Source organism: Myotis nattereri, assembly GCF_964212035.1.
Source record: "Myotis nattereri genome assembly, chromosome: 3".
NCBI classification, from domain to species: domain Eukaryota; kingdom Metazoa; phylum Chordata; class Mammalia; order Chiroptera; family Vespertilionidae; genus Myotis; species Myotis nattereri.
In genome coordinates this window covers 171,743,285-171,752,681 of record NC_138077.1, presented here as the reverse complement: position 1 = coordinate 171,752,681, position 9,397 = coordinate 171,743,285, and the positions used below count along the sequence as shown (strand labels likewise).

The following is a 9,397-nucleotide window of genomic DNA, read 5'->3' as shown; positions in this document are numbered from 1 at the left end:
CTGGTATATTTATTACGGGCAAAATTAAGATAAGTGAAACTTGCTTTATCTCCTTATTAAGTCAGAAAAATGACTACATATCTTTTCCAGATAAGAAGCTGTTTAGAAGACGAAGCTCTATGTTATTTTATAATGTAGTTTTCCTTTTCTTCCTACCAAGGAAATTCAGAATAACTTGCCTCACTGTAAATCACAGTAACTAGTTGTTTTTTCTCTCTCCAAATGAGACATTGCCTGACAACTAACATGTGGCAAGATCTGAAAAGTTTCCACAAATTGGTAAAATTCTTTACATGAATATGTAATGTAATCTTCTTGTTAAACAAGAATAGATAATTTCTCCCAAAATGAATGCAATAAAGGGGCATAGAAAGAATAAATAATTCTAATACTGTTCTTTAATTCTGCTTGTAATTTTCCAAATTCCAGACTGATGGCAACATAGTGGGCCCATTCTACTACACACTATTTCAAAATGTTCCTGCTTGTTGGACAAAAACATAGGGACAGTGGTTACTAAAAAGCCCCAAAATGTAGTAAACTTGCATCACTTTATAGCAAAATAAAAAAAAGTCAGTAATTTGTCATATTTACTTATATTATTTGTGCCTGCATTCAACAAACATTTATTGAGCACCAATTATGGGCCAGGCATTGGGGATCCTATAAAAATAAAGTTTTTGCCCTCAAGAAAATTACAGTTTAAATTATGAAGATGAATGATGATAACAGTATTATGTTAAGCACAGAATCACTGTATCTGGCATGTGCTAAATGATCTACTTACATAATCTCATTTAATGCAACCATTCCCTGCCTCCAAAAGGTAGATGTTATTATTATTATTCCCATTTTACATATTTAAACACTAAGGCTTAGATAGGCTCACTAATCAGCCCATAATTATATAGCTAGTTAGTAGGTAGATCTGGGATATAAACCCAAGAAGACCAACTCTAGAACCTACTAAACTAGAAGTTGTGCATAAATACTGATACTACTATATTTATTGGTACCTGTTCTAAAAGAGAGAGAGATAAAGTGCCACAAATGTTAAAGAAGGGAGAGGTAACTTTTGATTAAGTCAATCAAGGGAGACTCCATGGAGCTGGGATAGAGAAAGCTTTGAAATGGGAAGAAGAGGAAGGAAATGCTAGGCAGAGGAAGCAGCACAAGCAATGGCACAAAGATGGGAAACGTAGGGCAATGTTTAGGGAAACGCAGGTAGGTCCAGTTTGGTGCCAACTGTACATTAATGGGAGAAGCAGGAAACGAGGTAAAAAGCCAGGTGAGGGTCTAATCATAGAAGGTCATTAAAAGTAGACATTTATGGCTATGCCCTTGGCAGTCCCGGATCTGTCTCTTGCGTCAACAGTGTTTGGACAAAACAGACCCAGGGACGCCCCTTCTTCCAGCCTCAGACCACCCTCCTGCGTCTTATCCAGTCACTACCTTCAGAACCACCTCTGGGACCAACACACCATTTTGGATTTTTTCTACCTTAACTCCTTATTGCCGAACAACCATGAGCTCCCAAATTCATCAGAATTATTCCACCGAGGTGGAGGCTGCAGTCAACCGCCTGACCAACCTGCCTCTGCGGGTGCCCCACACCTACCTTTCTCTGGGCTTCTATTTTGACCCTGAAGATGTGGCGTGAGTTAGCGGAGAAGTACGAGGGCGCTGAGCGTCTCTTAAAGTTGCAAAACCAGCGAGGTGGCCGCATTCTCTTCCAGGACGTGCGGAAGCCTCCCCAAGGTGAGTGGGCAAAACTCAGGCCACCATGGAAGTTGCCCTGGCCTTGCAGAGGAACCTGACCCAGGCCCTTGTGGAGCTGCAGGCCCTGGGTTCCACCTGCACAGACCCCCATCCCTGTGACTTCTGGGAGAACCACTTCCTGGATGAACAGGTGAAACTCATCAAGAAAAGATGGGCAACACCTGACTCACATCCGCAGGCTGACCGGTCCCCCCACCGCCTCATGGCTGGGCTGGGTGAGTATCTCTTCGAAAGGCTCACCCTCAAGCATGACCAGGAGCCTTTGGAGCCCAGAGGCCTTTCAGAGGCCATTCTGCATACCCTTGATGTCTGGCTTTTACCTGAGCCTCGCCCCAAAACTACTAGCCATTCTTTAACCACCCTGAAGCTCTCTCTCATCCATTGTACCAAATGAAACAATAAAGCTTTTTGCAGCAAAAGAAAGAAAGAAAGAAAGAAAGAAAGAAAGAAAGAAAGAAAGACATTTACATGATGCTCTAGTGTGCAAGATCCTATGTGACAGCTATTAGCTTCACTTTACAAAGGAGAAAAGTGAAGTTCAAAGTTGGCAAAGTTACCAGCCCAGGGTTATGTAGCCAGAAAGTTTTAGATATCATTAATTTATTCAAAAGATAATCATTGGTGCAGGTACTGTGCCATGTACTAAAGACAACCATGAACCAGACATAGTCATCCATGTCTGGCTCCGCCAGTCTAGGTAGGAAAGACAACCATTATTACAATCAGCTTTGGTGTGTGCTTCAGGGGAAGAAGTGTGAGGTGTTCTGTGACCCACCTGGAGGCAGGGAAGGCCTCAAGAATGAAGTTCCTTTAAGTCTAGATCTGAAAGATGCACAGGAGTTAGCTTGATATTGATGGTGGGATGGGGTATATGATAGAGAGAATATTCCAAACAGAGTATTCTAAATATGTGTGAAGGCCCAGAAGGGAAAGAAAATGTGGCATCTTCCAGACAGTGAAGAGTTTAAAGAGTTTAAAGAATGGAGTCAAGAAAACAATAGCTAGCAAGATTAGTAGACACCAGATTCTGAGGACAGAGGGGCAGGCTTTGAAAGTTTTTAAGTAAGAGGTAGGTGGTAGGAGGGGTGACATAGTTGGATTTAGGTATCAAAAGGACAGTAAAGCTGTAGAGAGAGCTAGAATTAGATAGGGTGGGATGGGGGCCAATCTGAAAGTCTTTGGAACTCAAACCTAAGACTATTTGATCTGATAATTGTGGCCTCATCACTTTCTATCTGCTCTTTCTTGGGAAGCTTTAAAGGAGATGAAGACATCAGCAGATTTGTGTATTGGAAAGATTAGCCTAGAGCTGCATGGAGGAGTCAATGATGATTCATTCATCCCTTTTTTATTCATTCAATAAGTATTTGTGGAGTGCCTATATATTATGCACTAGGTACTATGTGGTAGTTTTAGGCCTAGAGACAGAAAGGATGGTATGTCATTAGCAGAGCTACAAAGACACTTTTAAAGTCCCATGTCTAATATCCCTTTAAGAACCAATTCGAAAGCTCTCATCCAAAAAGCTTTCTTTCCCGATCTCTGCCCTTCCAACACTACTTAAAGCTTTCCTTAGTATCGCCACTTAGTCTGTTCTATGAAATCACACGGCCCTGCTGCTACTACTTCAGAACCATTCACTAATTGCTGCACATGTGTCTTATCTCAGCTGTTCCTCAGGCCTTTTACCTGCATTGTGTTTAAGTTCTGGAGTGCCCAATGGGGTGCTGGACACACAACAAATGCTTAGCTAAGAGGGCTGAGTGACTGGATGGATGAATGAATGAATGAATGAATAAGTGAATGAGCTGCTCAATGAATAAATGAATTAATGGACGGGATTATATGAAGACAATCTTTAAATGTTTGCTGCTATGTTATATTTTATCATGTTGGGTTCCATTCTCTTATCATTCCTTGAAGACACTAGTTACATACTTTTTAACTTACAATTTTAAAAAAATCAGCCCTGTACATACCATATCACCCTCCAGTCATTACAAATTCTTCCCTTTTTTAACATGCATTAAAGGCCTGATGACTTGGATTATAAACATCATAGTAGTCAGTATTGCAAAGCAATTCAAGAGAGAAATAGATTTGTATGCTTGATATTTTTAAAATCCTTCCTAAATGTAAAACATGCTTTGTATCTGCTGATAAACATCTATTTCCACAGGGAAAAGGGAACATGCATTAAATGATTCAGATGGGTCAATAAATGTGCTAGTTGTATTTGCATTCTTTCATTTTTAAGTTTGACACCAAAGCAGTAGAATACATGCAGGAATTTTTACTGCTCATTTTTTTTTTTTACTGGATGTAACTTGATTGAGCAGGGAACATGTTTTGCCTCATGTGGACTTTAATTGGCCTTTACCCAATTGTAATAGGGAACTAGCACCTCACCTTTAAGAGGCTGGTATCTCTGGGGGGAGCAGTGTTCAGTAGCTTTGTTTCAGCAGCTGGTTTAACTCACCTGCCTTCTGCTCTCTTGTTAACTGTTCGTACGTAGGAGCCATGTTGCTGTTTAAGGACTAGAAGCTTGTTGCTTTCCATCTGGTTCTATGCTGTGTTATAACTTGGTGACTCGGGTTTGTTTCTATTCTGTTTTAATCCCTCAATTCGTGATTCTTTGCCTAATAAATCACCACAAATTTGGTGGCTTAAAACAACAGCAATTATTTTTCTCACAGTTCTGGAAACCAGAAGTCCAAATTCAAGGTGTAGGCAGAATTGGTTCTTCCTGACGGCTCTGAGGGAGAGCCTGTTTCCTACTCCTCTCCCAGCTTCTGGGGCTGTCAGGCATCCTTGGTGCTCCTTGGCTTGTAGCGGCATCACTCCAATCCCTGCCTCTGTCTTCTCACGGCCTTCTCCTCTATATGTCGCTTCCTCTTCTGTCTCTTATAGAAAGATGTGCCATTGGACTTCCAGCCCATCCAGTTCACCCAGGATGATCTCACCTCCAGATCCTTAACTCAATTACATCTGCAAAACCCCTTTTCCAAATAAGGTCACATTTACAGGTTCTGGGTTGGCATATCTTTTGGGGTGGGCACCATTCCACTCACTACAATACTTGAAGCTGTTCTTTGTTGTTTTTTTTTAATCCTGAAAATCTCACAAGAAAAAATTAAATAATTATTATTACAAGTCTGAAATTCTCTAGCTCCTAACCCCGTTTTCCCATCCAGTAACACAATTGTTTTGTAATAAAACTTTCATTAAAAATAAATAACACATATAAATGAATAAATAACCCAAGCTTTCTTAGAATTTTAACCGGTTGTATAAATGAGTTAATACCTGTAAAGCACTCAATATGATACCTGACACATGGAGTGCATCACACAAGTTAGATGTACCGTGTCTGAGGTACAGAAGAGGTGCTGTTTCTCATGAGCTCCGCAGTACAGCACACAAGGATGAAAATGGGAGAAAAGGAAATCAGATAGTGTTTTAGAGAGAAATGCAAAAAGTAAGCCCTGAACCATGCAGTATCTAGGTGAAAGGTTATCAGTGCTTGATTGTTTATAAAGATGTACACTTTTCTACTTCTCTAAATTTTCCAAATTTTCCAGGCATAACATACTCTCATTTTATAGTAGAAAGAAAATAACTATTGAAAAAGGCACTCTATTAAAAAAGGAACATTCTTTGTAGGCCAAGCACTCTGATAGGAACTCACTGTTTCAGCTGGGAACTAACAGAGGTCAAAGAAAGAATAGGCAAAACATGTAGAAACATCAAGATAAATAATAATAGTAATAAAGAGTCCATGGCATTTTAGAAGGGTGACTATGTCTGTTATGTTAAGAGCTTTCATTAGGAAAAGAAGAATATTAAATGGAATGACGAAGGAGAGGAGCAGCTAAATGAATACTTTGAATGAGTATTTATTGGAGAAGACAATAGGGACGCTCCTATTCCAAGGACACATTTTATGGTGAAGCAGAGAATGGCCTTGACAGAGATTCTTGGGTCTCTGAGGAGAAGGGGATGGTGCAACTTGAGGGACTCTGTGCAATAAATCACCAGGACCAGATGGTATTCATCCATGGGTTCTGAAGGAGATAAAGTGGGAAATCATGAGTGCAGTGACAAGGATGTATCATAGATGCTTAAAAACAGCCAATATCCCTGAAGATTGTGAAGTCATTAATATGGTGTCACATATGTATGGGGGGTGGTGTATGTGCCTGCACATGTATGCATATGTACAAGCTCCTTGCATGCTCTGGGGCTTTTGGGAGCAATGGAGGAAGATTTTCTTTCTTTCTTTTTTTTTTTTTTTTCAAGAACCAAGGAAGATTTCTTGATGAAACAAAGGACAAAGAATATTTAGATAGGAGAATGATTTTGAAAAGATACAAGACTAAATTTTAGAGATGTTTAATAACATTTAAGCAGTTATTGTCCAGGTACTCTGAGATGCTGGTGATATGGAGATAAATAAGCATGCCCTCTTGCTAATGGTAAGGATTATAGCCTAATAATTTCAGTTATTTTAATGGTCTTGCTATTGGCTTTGGATGACAATTGGCAATGTAGTATCTTCAAACACTACTAGAGGATACCAGAAACACCTGGTAATTTTTTTCATGCAATTTACAAAATCTGGAAATAGCCCAAGTGCCCATCAATAGATGAGTGGGTATACAACTATGGTACATTTACACCATGAAATAATATGCAGCAGTAAAAAAGAAGGATCTCTTACCCTTTGAGACAGAATAAACATTTCCAGATCCGTCAGCCATGTGTGAATAAAGACAGAAAATCCAACCCAAACTGGCCTAACCAAAAAGATGCTTCATCAGCTCTCATAGTAGAAAAAGCAAAGAATTGTTCTAGCTTCTGGCACAGTTTGATATGGAACCAAATAATGTCATCAGAACAGACTTTCCATCTCTCTTAGCATCGCCTCTTCCATGTTGGTTTCCAGTTCCCCTTACACTACAGTGTAGGCAGCCCAGATCTTACATCTCCTTGTGAATAAAGTACAGCAGAAAAAAATGAGTTTCTTTCCCAGAAGTTTCAGGGAAAATTCTCTTCCATCTCATGGGCTCTGGTTGGGCCACATGCTCATTCTTCAGCTATCACTGAGACCAGTGGCATTGATTAGCCAAGCTTAAGCCGCATGCCTGCACCTGGAGATGCACGGGCTGAGAGAGTAGAAGGGTGGTCTTCAACAGGGAGGTTGTTAACTATAGGCTGGGTAGCAAAAATGTCTGTTAGCCTTGGCCAGTGTGACTCAGTTGGTAGAACATCGTCCCATGCACCAAAAGGTCACTGGTTCGATTCCTGGTCAGGGCACATGCCCGAGTTGCAAGCTTCATCCCCAATAGGGGGCATGCAGGAGGCAGCCAATCATCTATATTTCTTTCTCTCTCCCTTCCTCTCTCTCTAAAATCAATAAAAACACATATTTTTAAAAGTGTCTATGAGATACTGCTCTCATTTCATAGTTCCAAACCACTTCATCAAAGTGGCCTACAAGCCACCAAAATAAAAAAGATCACTCACCCTTTTCCTCCCTGGCTGCTTGAACATCAACCTTCATCATGAAGGACGTGGTAGCTACCCGGACCAGGAAGTTCATGACCAACAGGCTACTTCAGCGGAAGCAAATGGTCATTGTTGTCCTTCACCCTGGGAAGGCAACAGTACCCAAGACAGAAATTTGCGAAAAACTAGCCAAAATGTATAAGACCACACCTGCTGTCACCTTTGTGTTTGGATTCAGAACCCACTGTGGTGGTGGCAAGACCACTGGCTTTGGCATGATTTATGATTCCTTGGATTACGCAAAGAAAAATGAACCCAAACATAGATTTGCAAGACATGGCCTATATGAGAAGAAGACCTCAAGAAAACAGAAAGGAACGCAAGAACAGAATGAAGAAAGTCAGGGGGACTGCAAAGGCCAATGTTGGTGCTGGCCAAAAGTGAGCTGGAGATTGAACAACAGAAGGAGTCAAGATTCTTCAGTGACTTTATCTGTGGTGATTGTGCAGATTTTTCATGAGAGGATTAATAAACTAAATTTTTATGTGGGGGGAAAAAAAAGATCAATCACTCTGCCTCGGATTGGGGCTGGGCCAGAATACCACAGTTATGTCCACCCTTACACCAAGGGGCTGCCTCAGTGGAATAGTAACTCCTGCTTATTCCTCAAGTGACACCTCCGCTCTGTAACTTTTCCTGTATCCTTCAGGCTGAATAGGTCACTCCCTTCACAGAGTTCTTATTGGCGCTTACACTATATTGCCATTAGTTGTGTTGCAGGCTTATGTTCCTCCTGACTGTGAGTTCCTTGAAGATAGGGTTGGGGTTTTTTTAAATATACATTTCTGTATCCTTTGCACCTGGAACAATACCTGATAAAGGAGGCATACGATGCCCGTTATTTGAGTGAATTATCCTGAGATGGTGGAAGAGGACACCCCATAGCAATTCTGTGAGCAGGAGATCAACCTGCATCTTGCTCAGTCTTTCTGGGCTTCAGTGTCCACATCCATAAGATCACTGAGGAAAAAAATGTTTCCAACTCCCTGACACACTGGGGCACAAGTGATAATAAAGCAAAGCTGAGCATTAAGCATAGACAGTTCTGGAAGGCTGGGCATTATCAGACATACAGACTAAAAACTGCAGACAGTGATTACAGAGTTAGACAGTTAACTTAAAAAGAAAGTCACAAATGTCAGAGAATACAGTCAATGAGAACTCAGTCGCTCACAGAATTAGGAGGTACTGAGCTAAGGACTAATTCTGTTGACTCTGTTTCTTTTTAAACTGTCAGTGGTACCAAGAAAGGGCGGAAGGGTAGAAATAAGTCTGCAGAAAACTGGCCTTGACTATGGCCAATCCAAGATCTGATTTCCTACCCTCAGTTGAGGTGGGAAAAAGAGACTCAACAATAGGTATTTACTAAGCACCCTGTGCCAGGTACTAGAGCTACAATGATGAATGACAAATACAGTCCCTCATCACTAGCCTCACACACTATTGGCCAGAGCTGCAAGAATTACTTTCTCCTATCTCATATATGTAAGACTGAGGCAATACCTACAAAATGCCTTAAACTCTCAGATAAACATTATATAAACGGAAACACACTTAACTAAGAAAATCGTTGTGTGTATTAACCTTTCAAAGAACCAATGTTATCTTAGCAAGATGAGGATGCTATCAATGTGATTCTTTGTCTCAAATAGGAGTCAAGCCAGAGAAGCAAACTTGAGAACAGAAGCTATCTTTAAACCAAGACCTATGCCCAGGGCAATGCTACTCTATGCCCACTGCTCACCCGCCTGTAGGAATGCAATCAGAACCATGCCCCTTGCCACCCTTCCTGTGCCACCCAGCACAGGTAATGTGTATTGTCACGGGGATGCCAAATAGCAACAAATGATGCTGATGCTTTCCTTTCTGCCTCTTGAAGATCATCATTATTTCTTGAATGACAATGTGTAAGCTCAACCTAATTACAGCCAAATTGATTAAGAGATGCATAATCTAAGGATTAGCATTCAGGCAAATGCTGCTTAATTTGGCCACCAAGGACTCAGGAGGAAACAGCTGTGTGGTTCAGGAAGCTGTTTGGAATAAAAGA

The 9,397-nt window shown here is 40.8% G+C and overlaps 2 pseudogenes across 2 annotated transcripts; both read left to right on the top strand.

Annotated features, from left to right (window-relative positions):
• The first annotated feature begins 1,525 nt into the window (after window positions 1-1,525).
• Window positions 1,526-2,173, top strand: LOC308515534 (ferritin light chain-like; annotated as a pseudogene). Its single transcript has one exon. The product of its transcript is annotated as a ferritin light chain-like (transcript).
• Window positions 2,174-7,370: 5,197 nt separating this feature from the next.
• Window positions 7,371-7,731, top strand: LOC308516428 (small ribosomal subunit protein eS24-like; annotated as a pseudogene). The gene has a single exon. The product of its transcript is annotated as a small ribosomal subunit protein eS24-like (transcript).
• The last annotated feature ends 1,666 nt before the right edge of the window (window positions 7,732-9,397 follow it).